General features: G+C 39.6%; 1 long non-coding RNA gene across 5 annotated transcripts in view; it reads left to right on the top strand.

The window, feature by feature from the left end:
• Positions 1–23,043, top strand: part of LOC123369983 — a 92,264-nt gene that overhangs the window by 4,768 nt on the left and 64,453 nt on the right. Inside the window, exons 3-4 of one of the 5 annotated variants that reach the window (XR_006579222.1) lie at positions 4,939–5,095; positions 12,081–12,684. The exons of 2 other annotated variants lie outside the window; for them this stretch is intronic. This is a non-coding gene — a long non-coding RNA (uncharacterized LOC123369983). Of the gene's footprint in view, positions 1–4,938; positions 5,106–12,080; positions 12,685–23,043 lie in introns of those variants that run through there. 2 more of the 5 variants (XR_006579220.1, XR_006579224.1) reach the window with 2 other exon arrangements.

Below are 23,043 nucleotides of genomic sequence, written 5' to 3'. Positions count from 1 at the left end.
TTCATTTTCCTTTAGTCTGGCCTCCCCCAATACTGTTATGTAAGAGTATTCTGACTCTCTTCTAAAGGTCTTCCAGGTAGAGCGCCAAAGAAAACCTCTTTAAATAGTTTACTGGAACTATTTTTTTTCCAACTTAAATGAAATATTCAACAACAAATAAATGCAGTTCTAGATTTCTTTTCAAAATATACTTTTGCAAACAAATATTTGTCAAAAGAGCAACTCCAGGCCATGCACTATTACTCCATAATTCATTGCAGTACTTGGTTGGCTGAAGGCACTTTGCCTTTGCCTCATGTCTCACAGTGCACCCAAGGCATGTGAGTATGGTACAACAATGCATAGTCTGTTGTGCCTTATTGCTTACTTGACATTGTTTCCTATATGAATCAACTGTTTCCTGTAGCTCTTCTTGTGAAAACATGTATACTGATTAGAGCATAACTAAGAACATGTCAGAAGCATTAATTGTATGTATTTAGTAATAACAATTGGCTCTCCAATAGCACTTCCGATCCAAGACTCTCAAAGCACATTGTCACTGTTAATGGATTTTTCCTACAACAGGATAGTTAGGAAAGTATTAATTCCCATTTTACAGATGTGGAAACTGAGACCCAGAGAGACCAAGACCTAGTTCTGTTCTCGTTTACACAGGTGTTAAACATTAAAGGTGCAAAACTAGTATGTGTGAGATCAGAACCAGTTATGCGAAGGACTTTTTTATGCCATTTTGGCAGTATAAAGGAGCTCTAAAGTAGACAGAAATGGCCCCTGTGCAAAGGGCTTCCCTGGCTGGTGTATATCTGGTATAGAGACTCTCTACCAGCTTTGTTCCCATCTCCTGGCAAAAAGGGTAGATCATAGATGTAGTTAGAGAACAATACTCTACAGTTATTCCCTGTTTCCCAGGCCCATGGATTACAGAGCATAGGTGAGAGCAGTCCTGAGTTTGCTGTAATTTACACCAAGGGCCTGGCTGGCACCTGCACTGCTCCAGAAAACGGGAAGTACAAAAGTGGCTTAAAGCTACTTCTTTCCTCTACCCCATGTGCTCTGGTCTCAAGTGCAGGAACAAAGTAACTGAAAATCAGGCTTAATAAACATATGGCAGCATTAGAACTATAATCCAGCTCTATTGATATGTACCTCTGTACTAGTGCTTAATCACCACTGCATCTTTATATACCAGGGGACAATCAGTATCTCCTCAGAGTTATCCCTGAAGCTAATAGTAATTATTATTATATATTCCTGCTACCCAGCTCAGTGCACCATTCTGAAACTTTTGGGCTTCTTTCTGATGTCCATATGTGCACTTGGTAAACCCATAAAATTATTCATTTCTTTAGATTAGGAAATTTGTGTTTTTAATTGCTGTAGGGACCTGTCAGAACAAAACTGTTTGCTCTTTAGACATGAGAATCTAGGAACAAGGAACCAAAATGTTGTGAAATATGTACAGTGCCATTGCTATACCGATGCCATTAGTGATTATGTAATATGTGTTAACTAAATGCATGATCATACAGAATCAACTTCTCTTTATATAGCATTCTTTGGCAGCAGAATACACTTCATTTTTAAGGGAACCATCTACAACAAACCATTTCAATAGGGGTATTTGGATATAAAATTATTAGATTTTCTGAGCTAGAGTTCCACAGCCTCCTAGCCACTCTTCCCTCTTTTCTGTCCATGACATTGCATTAATTTTCTGGTATTTATGTGCCAATAGCAGGCTATTTTAGCAGAACTATTCCTGCAATAAGTGAATGTGTCAATGTAGTTTTATCTTTGGTATCTGATAAAATTATTTGAAGGATACTAATGGAAATAATAATGATACTTTTCACCTCTAAAGCATCTTCCAATGCTGATATAACTAATTAATGTACAGTGATCATCTATCTCTGAAATGAATCTACCTTTGGGTAGGAATGCAGCAGTTGTGTAATAGCTCAAAGTCTTACTAGTACAAGAGTTTATGATCAGGTCACCATACCCAACTGAAGTGCAGAATGTATTCGAATTAGTTGATGTTTGAGTCAGGATGCTGCTGCTAGTACCCTTCCTCTTCCAGAAAGTGTAACAGAATCTTTAATGATCTCAAGTGCTCAGAACCATTGTTCTACATCTTATATGAAACATGGCAGCTCTAGGGTATAGCACGCCTTATGCTACACCATGCAGAAGCATTGTCTAATACTGATTTAAGGGAAAGAGTGACACCATTTACCTAGAGTGCCTAGGTTTTCCTTGTTTGGCATGGCAGTCTCCCATCTAAGTGCTAGACCAGGCAAGCCTGTGGGATCTTGAAGATTGTCATGGTAGTGGGCTTCACTGTCTAGGAAATAATCAGCATCTAACTCAGGAAAAAATGCTGAGTTAATTTATTTTTTGGTCAGCCAAGTCTTGCCACCACTCCCATCCCCCAGTTTATGGGCCTGATCCCAAACCATTTCTATTTTAGTGTCATCTCTTCCATATAGGTTCTTATACCTCTCTCATCACCGAAATGTCCAAGTCCTGGCCAGTAGTGCATTAAGGAACATGACGAACACTGATGTGTGGTTTGTTCTCTCTCTGATCCTTTCTTGAGGGAGTCTTTGAGTCTGTCCATTGACTTCAATGGGCTTTAGATCAGGCCCCAAATTAGCATGAAGACTTTGGGATGAGTGGTATTTTTTAAAGTGTCTGTGAATTTTGCCAGCAACCAGCAAGTGGTAAAGAGAACTGGAAATAAAAAGGAGGAAATTGTTACTGGGATTAAGGCTATTAGATGGGAAGATTTTTTTTAATAACATCTTGCAGCTGCAACAATTATTTCTGTTGCTGCAGTGTTGGCTTTTCCTCCCGCCCTTCTCTGCCAGTCTGAGATGGTGGTGAAAGCAGCTTGTCTTTCTGCCTGATGAAACATCATTCCCACACCAATAATAGTAGCCATATATTTTTCATGGTGGGAAAGAATTTGTGGTGGTTAATCTCTATTTATCTGCCTGTTTCTTTCCATTAGAGCACTGGATGGTATCTTCCTCCCAAGATCATTATTTTGTATGTAGAATTTCTGTCTCTTGAGTCTATTTTAGCCTCCCTTCTGGATAGAACATCTAAAATCATTCTCTCACATGCACTCATCTGAGCATTTTACAGGTGTTGTCTTGCAAAATTCATTCAGGTGAGCACAAAGACTGCCATGGTGATTAGCTCTTCCTTTAGTGTATCAGAGGGAGTAGAGGCTTCTTGGACCCTTCCACCCTTGAACAGCCATTATGAGATGGGCACAATCCATTCCCAGATAACGAAAAACCAGACCCAAAGCCCACTGATATCAATGGGGATCTTTCCCAGGTTCTAACTTACTACCATTCTGTAATTATCTTGCTAGTGTGCATATGTATGATGGATGGACTAAGAACTGTTTAAATGTGTTCCATAGGCCTTGTGCTGCTAACAGCTAATGTCCTTCAAATGGAGGCAGGTGCGTTGTGGGAAGGAGGAGCTGAGTTCTGATCTTGCCATCACTGTGAACTTCTAGGGGGTGATGGTGTGTGGGGGAGTGCCCACAAGAACAGGTTGTAAATTTTCAAAAATTAACAAAGTTGGTTGAAAAATAAACAAACTTTACCAGTTTCCCCCACCAGCTCTAGTGACAGCTATAAACTCCCAGGCAGCCATGCAATTCTTAAAATATGGATACCTGTGCATGTTCAGGGTTTTTTGTTGTTGTTTGTTTTTTTTCTTCATGCTCTGGTAAAATTTCTAAGCATCATGAAACCATATCTTTGCTGTTGACTCTTACAGCACAACACTACATAAAATTATATTTATCATAATTTTATGTAATGAAATATTTCATTCTAGAAAGATTCCAACAGCAGATTAGAACTCAAATACATTAAGGCCATATTAATAACAGATTATACCCCAACCCCTGCATGGGTTGGCTTCTGAAACACGGTTTAATAAAACTAGCTTCAACATAGTATGTGGTTTGTGGCCCAAGTAAAAGATTGCTAAATTGTTGTCATCAGTAGTGGTTATCCATGTAAATGCTCAAGGATGCATTATTTGCTCATCATAAATCAGTAAATGTATCCAAGGAAGACATTAAATTCATCCTTTTCAAGAAAGGAAAATATGTTTTTGAAAGTTTGGCTAGCTGTAGAAGTAAGATTAAAATATTTCAAACCCTGATAGGAACAAACAAAGCATAAGAAGTATATGCCTTCTCTTCTCATAGAAAGACATAGAGTTCTGAAACATTTCTACTATAGTCATTTGCTAATCTCAGGCTATGGGTGATGCTTGCAAATTTTAGGGCCTACTTCTCCACTCACTTACACTGGCATGAAGTGGGAATAACTCCACTCAAGTCTATGAAGCTGCACTTTGTAAGACCAGTGTGAATGGGGAAGCCAGCCTTTAGAGAGAGAACGTCACTGGATCCTGCCACTCACTTATCAGACAGATTAGTAATGGAATGGATGAAAGGGTTCCCAGCTGTGGTTCAATTTGGATAGGTTTGGATGCTTCTGTTTAATTGAATCTAACCTATTTATGCATTAACATTGCCATCACCAGTGTGGTATTGGAGTTCCTCCAAAGATTTACTGATCCATCTGTGTGTGCAGTGCAGAGCTGAGATGGGAAACTCATAAGAAAAGGTTTTCTCAGAAGACGTCTGGCATTTTGCTTGCAGTCCTAGCTAGAAAAGGCCTTCTCTGGCTCTAACCTGGAATTACAATAATAAATCAAAATGGAAAAGAAAAGCCGAAGGTTATTCATGTTACCCGAAATTGGGCCAGCTAGTAAACTTAGGGAGGACTAATGACCCACCAGAGTTTGGCAGAAAGCAGCATGTTTATTATACTGATAGCTAAGCTCAAAAGAAGGGGGAGGGGGAATTCACACACACTTGTATACTCACGCTTCCAGGACAGGCACAGCACTGGAGATGTCAGGATCCTTCAAGATAAGTGTCCCACAGTGCAGCGATGGACAGTGAGATGAAGATAAGTCTTCCCAAGACACGATGGAATGCAACGTGGCAAACCACTGGCCAGGTGGTCTGGGTGAAGGGCCTTCACAGGAGGTACAAGCTTGTGAGTGCACTGCTGAACACATGGCCCCTTCCCCTTTTTAAGGACCTGCTCCTCATGGCCTGCAACTAGAGATGACTTGGCCACAGCTGGTTGGTCACACTCCACCTCGGGCAGTGTCCATGCAATGTCCATGAGTGCTGCCTAATTAGAGTCCCAGACACCTTGTCTACCTGGAAGCTCTTCTGATCTTCCAGCTGTTCAACCAGCCCATTCATCCCACAAACATGCAGGAGGGAGGGGGAGCGGGAAAGCCACTTTGCAGATATTCAGAGAGGGAGAGGAGACAAAAGGTGTGTGTGGGGGGGAAAGTATAACAGACCTTTTGAGCATACAAGTTATACATAGGATAGTTATACAGAGCATACAGATCACTGCTGCTCCTACAACAATTCATAATTTTTACTAGAAATAGACTAAAATTGTGGATAATTCTTCTTTGTTCTGAACTGGTTTTCATATCTAACACTAAACAAAATGTGAATCAGTTCAGTCACAACTGGTATATCTTTGCACACAGTATTCTTGGTAAGGAGCTTGATTTATGTGAAAATCCCCCTGTAATTTTTCAGTAGGCCAAATGTATCCCTGTTGTAACACTTGGGGAATCTTACCTGAAGGTACAGCAGGGATTAATTTAGCATAACTAGTTGTTTTAATGTTAGGTTTTTAGAGAGGCAGCCAAGTTTAGTGTTCTGAACATGAAGGGAAAGAGCCAGGAATTTCTGAGTTTTAATTCTGTCTCTGCCAGTGAGTTGCTGTGCAACATGGTAGAGTCATTTCACCTTTCTGGGTCTCAGTTTAGTTATCTTTAAAGAGGGATTGATAACATTTATAGAACCTATCCCATCGGGTTTGTGTGAGGACTAAATAGTTAATTTTTATAAAATGTTTTGGAGCTATGAAGTCCTTTATAAGTGCATGAATGTTATTGTTTTACTATTTATTGGAGATGGACTCAGATTGAAACACAAGATCTGAAAACATCTAAACTTTGTGGAAGATCGAATCTCATTCCAGATCTGAATCTGAGCCTCAAGTCTTGAGCCAATCTCTCCAAATACCAGACTAGATCACCAAGTCAGATCACCAAGACACCTCTGAATGCAGAGAAAGCTTGCATCGAGAACTAAACCTAGATCCTAATTTCCCAATCCTGTTCCATTAACCTCCAGTAAGCCATTTTTTGTATATTTATAGCACTCCAGAAATGGTGGGGTTTTTTGTCTGCACAGAATATTCTCATCAATTCGCTTGCACAAATAATTGGCCAGATTTGGATCTTTGTTTTGTGTAAATCTGGAATAACTCCAGTATCTCTTGTCCCTGAGGTTAAAATCTGGTTCCCTGTATCTCTCTCATGCTGTCTTTTTGAATCTTCTGTTTTTCAGTAAACAAGAAGAGAGGGAGGAGAAAAGGAAGGAACTCTTTAGAGACTTCATATGGTGCAAACAGTTTAATTAGGAAATAATGCTAGAAACTGTTTCCCTTCCTTTGCTGTTTTCCAGGCAGGATGCATCCTTCGGAAACGATAATAGAACTGAGGGTTACAAAGGCTTTGTATGCATCACTGTAAGGTGGCCACACAGGAAAGTGAAATATGGGCGTGCTTTTATTTAACCTGGGTGGAAGTTATTCAACATTCTGTGAGGAAGCAGAAGAGAAATTCTTGTTATTGAGGCAAATATTCATGTCAGGATGAAAAAAGAGACCTAACTATTTGATCTCATCTTTCTTTGCTAACTTTGCTGATTTTATTTGCCTCAACCCTGGCTTCAGAATAATTACATGGACTAAAAATAACTACATGTTTGGTCCTTAAATATGATTCCTGTCAGTCTCTGTGACACAAGGTCAAACAATAATGGGCATTTCCTACTCTTTTAACCTTTGTAGCGAGCAGAAGGAAAAGTGTTCAAAAGGGCCACTGTTATTAAGGGCAGCCTGAAACATTTGACCCTGAACTGTTTTGTTTCTTAAACTCTAAATGCAAGGAGAGGTATGTGGAAGCCCATGAGACAACGGTTTTTAACTTCTGGATCTCACATTTCTTTATTCACCATTTATAACTGTCATGATCTCTTGCTATATATTAGCAGTGCATGCAAATGCTAGCACAATTCAACCTTTATTAACTGAACTCTGTGGGCCTGATCTCAAACCCAGTGGAACCAATGGAAAGACTCCCATTGACTTCACTGGCTTTTGGATCACTCCTTATAACAACTGGGAACTGGAAGCAGTGTTACCTGCTGGTTAGAACTGGGTACTGGAAATCAGGACTCCTGTGTTCTATTCTAGCTCTTCCACTGATTTGCCATGTGACTTTAAGATACTCACTTACAGAATATTTCTGAACCTCAGTTAACATATTTGTAAAATAGTTATAATATTTACCTACTTGACAGGCTTGCTGTGATAGTTAATGATGGTAAAGTTGCTTTGAGGTGCTCCGAAGAAAGGACTAGAAATGTGCAAAGTATTATTTCTCTTAACTCAAAAAAACACTATTGCGAGTATTGCTTTTGCTTCCAGACTGCCAGAAGTGTCCTCAGTAGAACAATATGAGGTTCAATTCCCTAAATATCATGGCAGAGAAGCACTCTGCCTTTGCATTGTATCTAATCTCAGTCAATCTGGGAAGAGCAGTGGAAGCGTACAGACAGACAATGCATAACTGTTGATAGTGTGTGCGGGGCGGGGTTGCTCAATTTAAAGGTTTGGGTGATATGCAGTGGGGTTCAGGATCGGGCATATAAACCTTGGCAGAAATCGGTGGTGGTGGTGGAGGGGGGGACACATGACCCCGTGACTCTGCAATCGCAGTTGAGAAGTTTTGACTATGCTTCAGATATTCTCCATAAAACATTCTCCATTTCTGGCAGCCATCAAGTGTGATTTTTCCCATTCTCCCCTAATAAAATATTGTCTGTTTTCTTGTTCCAGGAGCTGCAAAAAGGGAATATTCTTACACAACATCTCTAAAAGTTGTCCTCTCCCTTTCTGTTCGCACAGCCCAAACTCTTATCCAAACCCTAATTTTTTTCACATCTTGACTACTGCACCCTCCTACTTTCTTGATTTGACTACTGCAATTTTATTCTCCTCAAGTCTATTCACAATGCTGCTGCTAAAATCATCACTCTGACACCATCAATCCGCTGTGGGTACGTCTACACTGCAGCTGCCTGCCACCTTGGGTAGACAGACTTGTGCCAGCTCATCTCAAGCTAGCATGCTAAAAATAGCCATGTGGACATCATGGCTCAGGCAGCAGCTCAGATTCTCAAGCCCACCCAGCCCCCTGGGACTAAGCAATTCATATAATAATAATGTCCATGGCAATGTGTGAACTGCTGCTGCATGTCTGCTGGCTTATCTACGCAGTCACCCCACTAACTAGTGTATAAATCATTTCCCTGTAAAGCACTTTAGGGTATGTTAAGTGTTAAAGGATATATATAAAACCAAACTCTTTTTCTGTTCCATGGAATGTGAATTGACAAATGCTTTCACAAGAGACTCAAGTTATTTATTCAATACAAACCCTGATACCAGGTTCAGCAACGGGTGTATAAGTAACAAATTCTCTCAGTCACAGGAGCAGTAACAGAAAATGCATTTCTGAAGCTGTCAGCAGCTATGAATGAAAAAGGATGAACTATTCTTCAGCTCACATACCACAGACATATCTCCCCCCCTCCTCCCCAAGGCCAGTCTTGGGGGAAGAGGGTCATTGAAACTAGAAGCCCCATGGAGCAATGAAGTGAGGAAGGGCTTCCTGCAGATGCAAGTACATGTGTGTCTGATTCATGGCACTAAGATTTATTTTTGCTTGGAGGCACCAAAGATTCTAATGGCAGCTCTGCACAGGACTTCTAGTGATGATGCAGAGTGTAAGTGGCATTGCTTTCATGCTACAGAGTCAGACCATTTTGCATGCCATCTCGTACCAAATGCCAGGTTATGATGAAACATTTGACTCCTGTATTATTTATGGCATCCTTACGCTCTAAGGAGACAATGGATGATTTGGTTTGAAATATTTCAAACTATTTCTGTTAGGGCTGAAACACCTTCAGTTGTAGAAACAGCTTTGTGATCTATACAAAGAATTAGCCCAGGAGGAAATAATTGTATACAAACTGGTGCACCTGCCTGGGCATCCTGCCATTGGGAAAACATTGCAGTTTGTGTCCTTGTGATGTCACCTCTAAAAGTAGGGGAACTCAACATTCTGACTCTTCTGGGGAAGTTTAGAACCACATTTGAATCAAAACATTACAACCTTGGCCTATCTCTATACATATCCCTTCATTAAAGCACTGCCAGGTTAGCTGGAGGGAATTAATTCATGGAACACTAGTTGCTTCCAAGCATACTTATGTGTGTATGGTGGGGAAGAGATTTCTGAGGCTTCCTAATAAGGTAGTGGATATTTTCCAACCTCTTAATAGATGGGACTGAGCATTCAGGGACCAAACTTCCAGCTCCAGCCCCTTCCTTCAGCTGTAACATCCAGCGGTTTAGCTGTAAAATGAGGTGGGGGGTGGAGGAGAAACATCATTTGATCAGACAAAAATGTGTAAAATTATTATTTAAAAGGTCAAATTCTCTTTGGGAATGAGGGCAGGTGTCATGTTTAGTCAGATTTTCCAGCTGAGTCTCTCTGTTGAGTTCATCATCGTATTGCCTGTTCTCTCTATTGGCCAAATCCCGTGAAGTCCTGGTGTGCTCTAGAGTGCCCTGCATACCCATTGAAGCCACTGACAGCTGAGGATACATAGCACCCTTCCAGAGATTTTCAGTTCTTTGCAGAATCAAGCCCTATGTTAGGCAAGTTAGACTGTGGATTTCATTTCTCTATAAGGGACCCATAAAATCTTTTCATGGCAATTTTGCATCCAATTTTTAAATTGTGTGTGTCCTATGTGTCAGTGAAAGCTTATCTTCCCATTCTGCTGTGAAATGCCAACCCAGAAAAAATGTTTGGTGTTAATCTCACACATGGTGAAAATTGTCTAGTAAATACGTATGTATATAAAATATATAAACACAAAACAAACAAACAAAAGCACAGAAAACCTCTATCAAAATAAACCACTGCACTGCGCACACTTCTCCCGAGGAGAAGATGAAAGGACAAACAACATGTGACAGATGTTAGTTATGTTGCTTAACGCATTACTGGAAGGTGCTCAGATAGTACAAGAACCTATACAGAATAGAATAGGGTGACTTTAATCTGGAGTTTGCTTTGAGCTAATCTCTGTGTAAAAAGAACCCAATAACTTTTGCAGAAAATAAGAGTTAAAGGCCTCACAGTGCACTTTATTAACAATTTATAATTTGGAACCTTATCATAATCTATTAATAAAGTATTAATGAATGTTCTAAGCATGATACAAACATGAGTATTGTTAGTTATAGATCGTTATAAGTGCATGAGAAGAAAGTGTTATAGATTATTACATGCTATGATTATAAGCAAACTGTTGACCTACTGGACTTTATAATGTATTAACTGTTTCAAAAAACATCAATTATTCATGTATTAACTATTTATAAATAGAAACTTAATTTAAAGCGTGATCAGCCTCACAAATACCAAACCTGGAAGCACTGGTGATAGCATGGTTGTTCCACAGTAGTTTAAAACCAGATCCTATATTATGTGGAAATGCATAGAGAAATGATGAGGTTTGTTGGTTGTTTCGCAATAAGCACTGAGATCAGTGCGCCTTTAGAGAATAGAATCACTAAGTTCAGAGAGAGACTGAGAGGAGACTGAAATAATATTGTGTTCGGAGATGACTTTTTTTTTTTGAAGACTGTCCTCTATTGATTCATTTCTGTTTCAAAGAGCCTGCGTCTCATCCGATTTATACTTGTATAAATGACAAGTAACTCCATTGAAGTCAGGGAAGTTATTCTACTGTGGAACTGTTGTAAGTGAGAGAGTCCATAAACATACCAAACAAGGGTGTGCTATTCTTCAAAGTCAACCCTTTGGAAGTTGTGAACACTTTAATTAGGATTTTTTTCTTTATTAATTCACTATATTTTCATTATATAAAATGAAGATATTTGGAGTTATGAGCCTCACACTCCAATTCTATGCAATGGGATGCCGAATTAGAAAGTCTTGTACAAATACACTGGGGATTGGGTTAACTTCTGCCAAATACAGACATTATTTTACATATTGTAGATCTTGAAAATTGACTTGGAATTGATACCAGGTACTTTCAATGGGGGAACTTCTTATTAATTAATTAAAGATAGTCCATATTGAATATTATGTCCATTTTTTGTTTGTATTGGTGGAAACCAAACAAACTTGAACTTGATATTCACCTCCAGTCAATGGGTGTTTTGTTACTAAAATCCTGCACTGGATTTTGAAAATATGTTTATACAAGTAGGGAGACAGGAAACAATCCCACATTTGGCCAGGGTGATTATAACATTACATTATAGATTTTCATCTCCCATTTCTATGATTCTCTTAAACATAAAGGTAAAAAAATAAGGAATTATTCATGTGCCACAACTGACCAGCAGGCCACAACTCGTTCTTTGCCTTGGATGGTATGGGAGCAAAGAGAGGCTGCACAACAAAATTGAGAAACATAATTTCTCACTGCTTTCATTTTATCTCCTTCCCTTCTCACATCTCTGTGTGTGGTTGGTGGGGGATGGGAGGTGAGGGTGAAGGGGGAGGATAAGGGTGGAAGTTTCCTTCATGCTTCAGCAGTGGTGCTGAATGTGAATGAAACAATAGTTTGACTCCAGGCATTCAGTTTGGCAAAAGCTGTTTGAGTAACTGAGCACAGGCTAGTAATTTTTTCAGGTACCCACTAGCAGTGGCTGGGTTACCTGTAGACTATTTGGGAGTATATGCAAGCAGTGGGTATTTGGACCTCTGATTTTAAGAAAATATCTTTTCTCTCCAGCCTTAATGTGCTTTATTTGCAGAATAATGCCTTGGAGGTCAGCTCAGGAGACTTCATCTTCTTCTGTGAAATGCTACACTTGGTTTGATCTGTATCAAAGAAAATGAAAGTTGCTTTCACGTGCTCAGGAGGGATATGGAAAAAAAAGTCATTGCTTGGGTGTTGTCACCAGGAAGAGAACTATATCACTGCAATGGAAATATATGAAATCAACATGCTCGTAGTTCTGTCACAAAACAACCAAACAGCATGCTGTGATTGCTGGTATTGACCGTGATTAGCAGGACTGAATTAAAAATAGCTGCCTTGTAAAAAAATGTCTGGGCAAGCAGTCACTGAGAAATGCAAGCAAACGCAATCAACGGTGTTTGTTCACCAAAAGTAATGACTGCCCACCTGGGCCAGATGGAACCCAAATTGTTGACCCAGAGGACTCATCTATTTTCCTTTGCTTTTTATGGGAGGAAAAGGCTGATTGCCTAGCAGTGGAAGCTTATTATTTTGTAATATCCTATTTTAAAGGGGCACATTTCTATTACATGAGTTGGGATTGGTTTTGATGAGGAAGTCCTCTTTTGTTTTTTTTACTTATTTCTGTGTACTTTAATACTTGTACAAGTTCTAGAATCTAGGGATGGAAGCTCTTTAAGGCATCTGACTGTATGAATAAACCAATAAAGCTCTTGTGATCTGAAATTTTGATACAAAACTGCTAGAAATGGACCAAAATTGGTTAGGAGAAGCTTAGCCATGGTAATGCATGGGAGAACTGGCCTTCACAAGTGGCATTTCATACAGAAGGCATTTCATGACTGGGCCCCAATCACAGTGTGTTGAGAATTTCAAAGTGAGAATGAAGGCATTTGATTTAAGTCCAGGCTACTCTTGGACTCGGAAAGTACCTTCCTAATGTCACATACTCCCTGTCCTAACTTTTTAATATGGATGAAAGCCATTGCAATTTATGTCTTCCTGAATCTAGTGATGGAAGGATTCCCAAAAGGCTAGGTTTTATGGTGATGGGTGTCTTAGAAATGCCAAAGATAGACAGGGAGTGATATGCTTTGTCTTAGTTAAGCAGCCAAAAGTCTAGATACTTGTCAAATCTTATTTAGATTATTGAACCTGTTTGGTCTGCAGGCCTCACTTAGATATCTTATTGTAGGGTTTCTCTTGAGATTCCAAGAATTTCTTATTTCTGTATTTTGCCACCTCTGTCCCCAGCCAGAATCATGATGTACTGAAAATGTAAACAAAATACTAACTGAACTGTCTTTGAACTTCTCTTAAGCTTTATTTGGCTACAGTCATGGGCAAGATATAAAAATGTCAAGCTTTATTTAGGCCTTGATTGTGCCATTTAGACACAACCTGTAATAAGGTCTGGTAAGGAGCTCTACCACCTCATGTGATGGCCCTTGGTGAAGGAGTATGCTGACTAGAAATCCTGCATATCTAGAGATTTTGTGCCCACAACTTACCTTCTGGGAGGCATGAAGGGGTGTATGTCTATTCTACCCGCTGGATTGGCGGGCAGCGATTGATCCAGTGGGGGTCGATTTATCAGATCTAGTCTAGACGCGATAAATCGACCCCGGAGGCTTCTTCTGTCGACTCTGGTATTCCACCAGGGCAAGAGCGCAGGCGGAATTGACGGGGGAGCGTCAGCAGTCGACTCACCACAATGAAGACACTGCGGTGAGTAGATCTAAGTGAATAACGTAGCTGAAGTTGCGTAACTTAGATTGATTTCCTCCCCACCCCAGTGTAGACAAGGCCTAAGAGTTGTCCAGCTCTGCTAACCAGCCTGCCCGTTCTGAGGAAGTAGCATCTCTTTGGGAGTGAGGTGCTACTCAGAATACTGCCTGCACCTGATGCAGGCTGCACAAAGGTGTTGAGGTGGGGAAGAAGGCTACTTATGTCCTTCCTTCCCTACTACTAACCATCCACACTGTGCAACTGCATAAGGGATGCACTATCTGTCCTTTTATTTTTACATTAAAAATATTAAAGGATTTCTGTGTGTGTGTGTGTGTGTGTGTGTGTGTGTGTGAATAACTCTCCCAAAATCCAGAGTTCCAATTATCTATCTCTCTGGGCAGGACTTTCAAAGAAACATGAAAAATGATTTGTCTGTTTTTTTAACAATTTGAGGCTTGTGAGCATATTGGCTCCATCTAAGCTGAATAACATTTGTCTATGTTCAAAGCACACACACACACATACAGCAAGTGACCGTACCCTAGCACACTGTCTGTATTTCCTCTGTGCACTGGGCAGGGGATTTTTCACTTAATACATCATTCTCGGGTCAGTCAGATCATAGAGGAATACGTATTGTGTTGCTGTTGTTTTGATTTCTGGCATGGGGGCCATGGATTTCAGTTTTGTTTGACTGTAACAGGACAAGCTGCAATGAAAGCCAAGCCACAGAACACAGAGAAAAGAAGGAAAATACATAAATTTTATAAGACATGGTTGTGGAGGCGAGTCTGCTGCTGTGAACTTGGGTTTATCAAACTTTTAAGAACTCCAGGGGTGAAAACTTGACCACACTGGAGTTAATGGGAGTTTTGCCATTGACTTCACTAGGATCAGGTTTTTATCCCTGAATCAAAGGAATGTAACCATTGAAAAATGTGCATCGACAGCATCATCACATCCATTTCTCAAGGGAAGAATTGACACCAGACTTCCCCAATGCCTACGTACAAACATTCAACTCCGTAAAGACACGGTCATGAAGCCTGAAGACCATGTCTTTTGTTCTTCTTTTTCCAGCTTCCAGGTCAGGTCTTGGGTCAGGTCATAGGTGTTACCACTGGGGAGTAGGAAGGAAACATGTCCTACTCACTCTGATCCATGTAAGCTGCTTCTTTTTTTTTAAGCATATGTATATGAGTTATGTCCTGCCTGCCCCTTCAAAAAAACAACACACGCTTAAAAATAGAATCTCCTTCAGTTATTCCTGCACAAGATTCTCACCCTCTCCTCACAGAAAAGTACAGCCCAAAGTATTTTAAATGAGTGAATGGAATGTGTTTTATACTTTGAAACTTCTCTGAGTTATTCCTTACTTAAATCTGGCTGATTGTTGGTGACTGGAGATGGGCCCATGCCATCCTCACTTTAAACTGCCCTTAATTCCAGTCACTTTGCTCTTGATATTCCACTTCAGATCCTTCTCTGATGATGATGATGATAATGATGGATTAGCAAATACCAGCTGAAAAGACCTTTATGATTTTTCCTGCTATGTTATTGTATCTGCAGAGCATGCTTTATGCCAGTTACCTGACTTTGGGTGGGTTCTGTTTGCACAGTTAAGAAGCTATCTTTTCACCTTTTTTTTTCATTACTCTTGATGTATCTCCTCCCTTTCCTCATGTTTCTATGTTTACTTTCTGACTTCATGCTTGGCAGTGGTGCTGAATAGAGATGAGACAATATTGGCTTCTGGACCAAGAAGCCATATTTGGGGGAGGTATCAGGAGGTGAGAATACTTGTTTAGGTACCAGGTCTTTTAACCTGTCATTTTCAGGTTTCAGAAAGGACTGGTTCCCTGTTGTTTTTATAGTAAGTGCAGGTAGTCAGGCAGATTGTGTATTTCATTCTAGACCTTCTATAATTTTGATCACCCTTTTTTAAACCACCCTTGTGATCAAAGTGCAACCTTATGGGAAATCAAAGTATCTGTCTCCAGTTTTCCAGTTAAACAATTAACAGCCACAAGGAAGACTTTCAGGCCTTTCATATTGCATGAAAATCTTATTTTTCCATTATCTGATTTGACACATAGTTTATAAAGTTCAGCACCTGTATGTGAAAATGGCGTGCTGTAGAAATTGCACATGCATTTTTTAATGTGGCTTTGGCTTCACAGGTTTTGAAAATCAGGGCCTGAAGAATTTGGGAGAGATCCTAAGCCAGTGTGTATTGGCATGGCTCATTGAAGTCAATATGCTGATTTTTCACTCTCTGGGGATCTCTTAACTTTGTATTTAATTTAAACATAAAATGCAATAATAAAACATTGTAGGAAGCATTCAAATTATTTTATTTAAACTCAGCACTATTCCTTTACATTCTTGCATTTTTTGTCTTTCTGTAACGAGCTTGTAAAAGTGACAGGAGAGGCTCAGATCTTTGCCCGGCAAACAATATATATTATTTGCTACATGAAAGTAATGCACAACTCTCTTAAATGTTCCCTAGCAGACTCCTATTGCATTCCACAATGTGCCTGCACTTGAACCACCTCCATTCATATCAGAATCTTTTTATCCTGGCACACATTGAGCAAGCTGCTCTGAAGCTTAATTCTCCTGACCCTTCAGTGCAGTCGGATATTGTCACCTAATCCCTTTTTTTCCCTTCTGTCCCATGTGTGGTTTTGACTTCTTTCTCTTCTCAATTCCTTTTTCCTCTTCCCTTTTTCTTTCTTTCTTATTCTATAAGCCTCTCTCCAGGCTCCACATTCCAGAATTCATCCTTGCATTAGTGCTGCAATACAATGCTTTCCCAGTGTTAGAGGATTAGACATTAAGGAGACTGTGGCAACTCCAGCGTTACTATATGCACAGGGGGAACATAAGGGGATGGAGGAGTGCTTATGAAAGAGTGAGGGGACTGGGGAACATAGGGGGGAAATGGCAACTTTTAGCAAACCCAGCATGGATGACAATGAAGTTTCCATGAGAAATGATAGCTGCTTGTATTCCATTTAGGAATTTATATTGTACATGAATGCTTTTGGTAAGATGGCAAACTGGTTTGGAAAGCAAAACATTGTAAGATACCACAGTGTGTTTAGGATCATCATATGAAATAATTATTTTAAAAACAGGGTAAGCAGACTCAGAGAGATTGGCAGTTTGAAGTGTGTGGGTGGTAATAGCCCATTCTGAAAGTCAAGTTAAATTAACCTAGGATAGAGGGGGCGTACTAAAGTGCAAACTCTAAAATATCAGTCCTACATGGATAACTTTTTCTGAAATCATGCTACCTTTTGTCCCATGGATTCCCAAAGTTTTGCTACCTTCTGGTACAGATCCTAGCATCTTTCAGCTTCAATAATATCTGTTGCAGGTTGTGTTTCCATTGCTTCCTTGAGTTGGCAGTCTTTATTTAAGAAGTCGTCTTTATATTATTTATTGTATTGCAAGCATATACACATTCACTATGCCCATCACCAGAGTATGAGAGGCACTAACAAACAATTATATTGTGAAAGTTTGCTTTCAATACCTCTCCTTCACACCACTTCCTTTATACAAAAATCCTATAGAAGTGAAGAGAGATGAAATCAATAGGATTCTATAGAAATGTGATAGAGTTCTACATACATTTATTAAAAACGGATAGAACATAATAGAGAATGAGATTCTTTCCATAGGGTGGTGGTGTTTTGTTGTTTGTTTGTTTTGGTTTTTTTTTTTTTTTTGAACCATGCTAAAGAATTCTGTGGCAGAGTTATTATTCCCTGTTCAATTCTACAGCATAACTCAAAAACCTATACAAAGGTTCTCTTTTTTTTTTAAATTAATGCAAGACTTTTCTACTAAGGTTTCGTTTGCTTGTTTGTTGATATTGTGGGAAAGCTAAATTGAAGAAGTACATTCTGCATTTTGCACTGGAAGTTCATGGTCATCCTAATCTGTTACGGAAGTGAGTTCTACAGTTGTGAGCCAGCTGCCGAAAAAGTTCTGTCACCCATACTCACGAGTCTCAACCTTGTGGTTGACAGTTTCATTGTTCCTGAGGAACGTAAGTGTCATGGTAGGTCATGGTTTCATTATTATTATTCAGCTACATTTGAATAAATGTACTTGGCTCTGTGAAGAATGTGCTACAGGCCTACTTAGCCGGCTGTACCCCACAGGCATGTTGTGAAGCTTAAATGATTGTAAAGTGCTTTGAATTCCTTGCAGAAAAGGCACTACAGGCAACAGATTCTCACTGATTCCTATAATACCTGATCCTGCACCATTAATCTCAGCAGTGCAGGATCATATCCATAGTGCTATAGGTGTGCCTGATTATTCACAAACATGTAGGAAAATGAGGTTCCTACCCCAAGGAGTTTACAATGTAAGGGACAGACCCTGCAATGTACTGGACACCTCCTGCAAGTTGCCAAATGCCTTCATTGCTCATCAGCTTGCAGCCCTGAGTTAGAGAGATACAATGCAGTTAAGGATCAGGCATGAGAGTAGGAGCAGACAGCATTGGGGCACAGATGAGAGATGGAAAGGTGAACAAAATAAAGGTGGTCTGAGGGGAGGGATTTGAAGGTGGAAAGTAAGATTGCTTTGTCATTGTTGTCTACACACACACACACACACACACACACACACACACACACACACACACACACACACACACACACACACACACACACACACACACTATAGTTTCTCGTGGAAGTTTAGGCTGAGATTTTCAAAGCTTCCTAATGAAATTGGGCCCAATTTCCATTAAAATTACTGAATGTCCAGATCTCCTATGTGGTTTTGAAAATCTCAGCCTTCATATCTAACAGATAAAGAGATCTTGGAAAATGTGATAGAAGGGAAAAAAAAAACTTGAGCCCCAGTAAAAACACTATTAGAATTCTATTTTGAACAAAAAGCAATTTAATAGCAGTAGGAAAGAGTACCATCTTAGCAATAAACTGATACTAACCCAGATGAATCAGGCTCCGCCTCCTAGGCCATACCCTCAGGTGGTGTAAATTGATTTCAGTGACAATAATGATTCTATGCTGAGTTACACTATTTGAGAATGTGGCCCTGTGCATATCAAATACATTGACAACTTCAGGAGATGTATTTTTATAAATAGTAAGCAGCAGCCAAACACAAGAAAGAGGCATACACCTAGGGTGACCAGATAGCAAGTGTGAAAAATCAGGACAGGGAGTGGGAGGTAATACCTCTATAAGAAAACCCCCCAGATATTGAGACTGTCCCTATAAAATTGGGACATCTGGTCACCCTACATACACTGTGTATATGGTGTAAATGTATATCAGCAGGATGTGATCTATTGCCTAAGCTCATTGACATCACACCATAGCAAGACTCATTCTCTAACAAGTCTCCAAGGCTGTCCAGGTCCGACATTTCTGAGGACCAAGCTAAATAGCAAACAGATAAAGCATGAAACTGATGATCAAACAATATATTTTTCAATATAAACAGCTGTGGCCTGCTACCTGTAAATTAAATCTATGTTCTTTGCAGTTAATGGAAGAAAGTAGTGATCATTAAATCTAAAAGAACATAAACAACACATAATAATCATCCCTAAGGAAAAAGCTCAAAAATGCATTATGAATAATCTTTTCTTTTCACCTGTTCTCAAAACTGCCAAATGGAAATATTTATTTCATTTCATAGTGAATATGTGTGTGATTTGGAAGATATTGGCTTATTGTTCTTGCTCTAGAAACAGCTAGTTGTTATGAAGTGAAATGAAGCCTAGATGAAAAAAATCTGTATTCCAAGCTGTTTTTAAAGATATTTGATTTCAGTAAGAAATCTGTGCCTGATGTGTATGAATATTTACTATTTTTGACTGGAAAGATCATAGTTATCAAGCTGCTTTTAAATTGAAAATGTCAAAGAGGCTAGACAGGATCCAGAAAGTGAAAGCTACAAAAAATAGGTGGAGAAATAGAAGGATGAGTGTGAATAAGGGTTACAAAAATAAGGTGATTTGGTTACTTAAGTGCTATGTACACATGTTGTTATAAAATATTATACACAGTATGTACTAAACTTTCTGTTTGTGGATGTTCTTTTCAGGGCTATATGTCCATTACCTAACCTCTATTCCCGTTTTCTCTCTCTCACTATCCCATAGCCATCTCTCACCATGCAAAATCCTTCTGCTTGCTCCCATCTTCCCTCCCCCTCCCCTTTCCCCTCCCCACATCGTGTGTTCTCAGTCCACATGACATACCATCCTAAAAGCATTCCACACCTTCCCTGACCCCCACCATACTGTCAAGTTATCTGTGGCAATATCTCTCAGGCAAAGCCAACCTGCTGGGGATGGCAGGGGGCATGTCCTGTCCCACATGGTGCCAGGAAGGAGTTGTTGGGGGGTCCAGTGATTTGGTATATTTTTAGGCCATCTGTTATCTGCGAGTTTGAGGGCACCCTGCCAGGAGATCAGTAATACCATAAAAAGAGGTTTCCTCCTGGTATTTTCCATTTCTTGTACTTCCACTTTTTTCTGAAACCAAAAAGTGTAGAGGTATGGGAAACGAAAAGTGGAAAAACAGCTAGTTAACAAAACTAACTAACAGAAAATGAGACTTGATTATTGTTAAGTTCAAGTCTTCCTACAGACTCTTTATTGAGTCTCCTACTAGAACAGGGAGGTTATAATTGTCAGGTTTTAGAGAAAAACTTAACAAGATTCATAGGACAGAGCTGAGCTAGAAATAGAGTAAAAGTTTTGTAGGCTTTGCTCTCCTAGAGGTGAATCCAAATCTTACTTGGAAACTCTGACCCTACATTAAGAAAACCTTAATAATAACCCAAACTCATGATTTGGCTTTTTTACCACCTCCTGAAAACAGAAGCAACAAGGGAGATTGAGAACTCCCAAATGATAGTAAAATGACTCAAAGTTGAGAACAAGCTGGAGCAGCCCCCAGACAGATGGAAGTCTTTATTACTTACACTTAAGAGGCACTGGTAAATCATTTGGCATTATTAAAGATAACAACCACAAACAGGATTTGTAAAAATATACATTTCCAATTTTTCATCATCTGGAATTCCGCTGTTGTTAGTGGTCAGTGAGTCATTGCTAATATTTAAATGTAATACATTTACATGGATAGGTACACAACAGTTCAGTCTTCAAGAATGAAACAGTTACCAGCAGGGATTGAAACTATGGTTGTTTTGTATGCTGGCACAAGTAATCAAAATATCTCCTCTTATTGGAGAAGACCCAGTGCTTTTTACGCTTTAATAATTGATACAAACTACAGTAGACACAAGCCATCAAATCCTTAAAAAATGGGAAAACTCCTGGCAAGGTTAACTTGAATGCAGAATTGTTCAAGGTAAATCCTAAATTAGCAGCATCAGTTCTGGCCCCTCTATTTACATCAGTCTGGGAAAGGGGTAAAAGTGCCAGATGAGTGGACCAATGGAGTTATAGTGAAGTTAACAAAGAAAGGAACTCTCAGTGATTGTAATAACTGGTGTGGTATCACACTTTTATCTGTGCCAAGGAAAGTATTGTGTAAGATCATAGTCCAACATATATCAGAGGCAATTGATAGCATTCTCAGAAAAGAGCAAGCTGGTTTTTGGAAAGGGCATGGATGCACAGACCAGATCTTCACTCTATGAAACATAACAGAACAGTGCTTAGAATGGCAACGGCAACTCTACATACATTTCAGAGACTTTGAGAAGGCTTTTGATAGCATTCACAGGACCAACCTATGGCACATTCTTTGAGCATGTGGAATTCCTTTCCATATAATCAATGTCATCAAAAGCTTCTATTTCAACTTTACATGCAGTGTTGATCACAGTGAGCTCAGTTTTGAAGTCAAAACAAAAGTATGTCAAGGGTGTGTCATGTCTGCAATCCTCTTCAATATTGCCATCGACTGGGTAATGCGGCATATAACAGAAGACATGCCTCCTCAACGCATTCAGGCAGCTGATTGGACTGAAAATCTACCACAGTAAGACAGATATCATGACCTTTAATATTGCCTCACCATCACCAGTACGGACAGAGGATTACGTTATCACCATTGTAGAAACATTCACATACTTGGGCAGCACCAGCAGCCAGGACAGTGGAACAAGCCAGGACATACGGAACAAAATCAATAAAGCCAGGAACACCTTCAGGAGCTTAAATACAGTCTGGAAATCATCAAAATACACCACCAAAACCAAACTCAAGATTTATCAGAGCTGTGTACTTTCAACACTACTTTATAGTGCAGAAGGCTAGGGAATGAGAAAGTATGACATGTCCAAACTATCTTCATTCCATACAACCTGCCTCAGAAAAATCCTCTGTATCTTTTGGCCCAGAACAATCTCAAACCAAGATCTACTGACACAGTGCAGCCAAGAGGATCTGAGTGCCATCATTGCCATGGATTGGTCATGTGCTTTGGGTGGAAACTGATTCCATTGCCAGAGTAGCAGTAAGATGGACACCTGAAGGCAAGCGAAAACGAGGCCACCTGAAAACAACATGTTGAAGAGCTGTGGAAGCCAAGCTGAAAAGCCTGGGTCACAGCTGGGGAACCATTGAAAGACTTCCCAGAAACAGATAGGAGTGGAGGAGCCAGAGGCGTAATAGGAACATGATGATGATGACAGTAGACACTCTGGGCCTGCTTCAGCACTATGTTAATCCAACTTTATGCTGGTGTAATGACTGAAATCAATGGAGTTACACTGGCATAAAAATAGAGTAACACAGCAGTGAATCAGGCCTACTGACATGGTTCTTTACTGCCTTGTACCTCATCTAGCCATTTACACAGTACAAAGTGACTATACAAAACTACTGATCTGACTTGAATAGTGTTTTTTCTCACTTTGCGCATGTAATGACTACACAAGGTTTAAGGCAGTAGAGAATCTAATAGAATGTAATTTATCACCACTAATTGTGATGGGTGGGATTTCATAATGCAACCTGGGTACTTCCCCAAATTCCACCCTATTTGGGTTAGCATGTGGAATAGCCATCTGATTTTTAAGACAGCCACAGAAGCAGGGCTTCCTCACACATTAGAAAATATTATATTGTTATGCCTCGGTTTGCTGTTTTGGAATTGGGTATATTCTAGGATGATAAATAAATATACAGATGTAATTCAAAACAGAAATTCAGATCCAGGATATAATGGGTAGTCAAAATAGATGATATACTCCTGGTAATTCTGAAAAGTAGTCAGTTTATTGAATCTTTGCATCTATCT

Source organism: Mauremys mutica, chromosome 4 (genome assembly GCF_020497125.1).
Source record: "Mauremys mutica isolate MM-2020 ecotype Southern chromosome 4, ASM2049712v1, whole genome shotgun sequence".
Lineage (NCBI taxonomy): Eukaryota > Metazoa > Chordata > Testudines > Geoemydidae > Mauremys > Mauremys mutica.
Note: the sequence above shows the minus strand (reverse complement) of the source record. Positions and strands in the feature narration are given on the sequence as shown.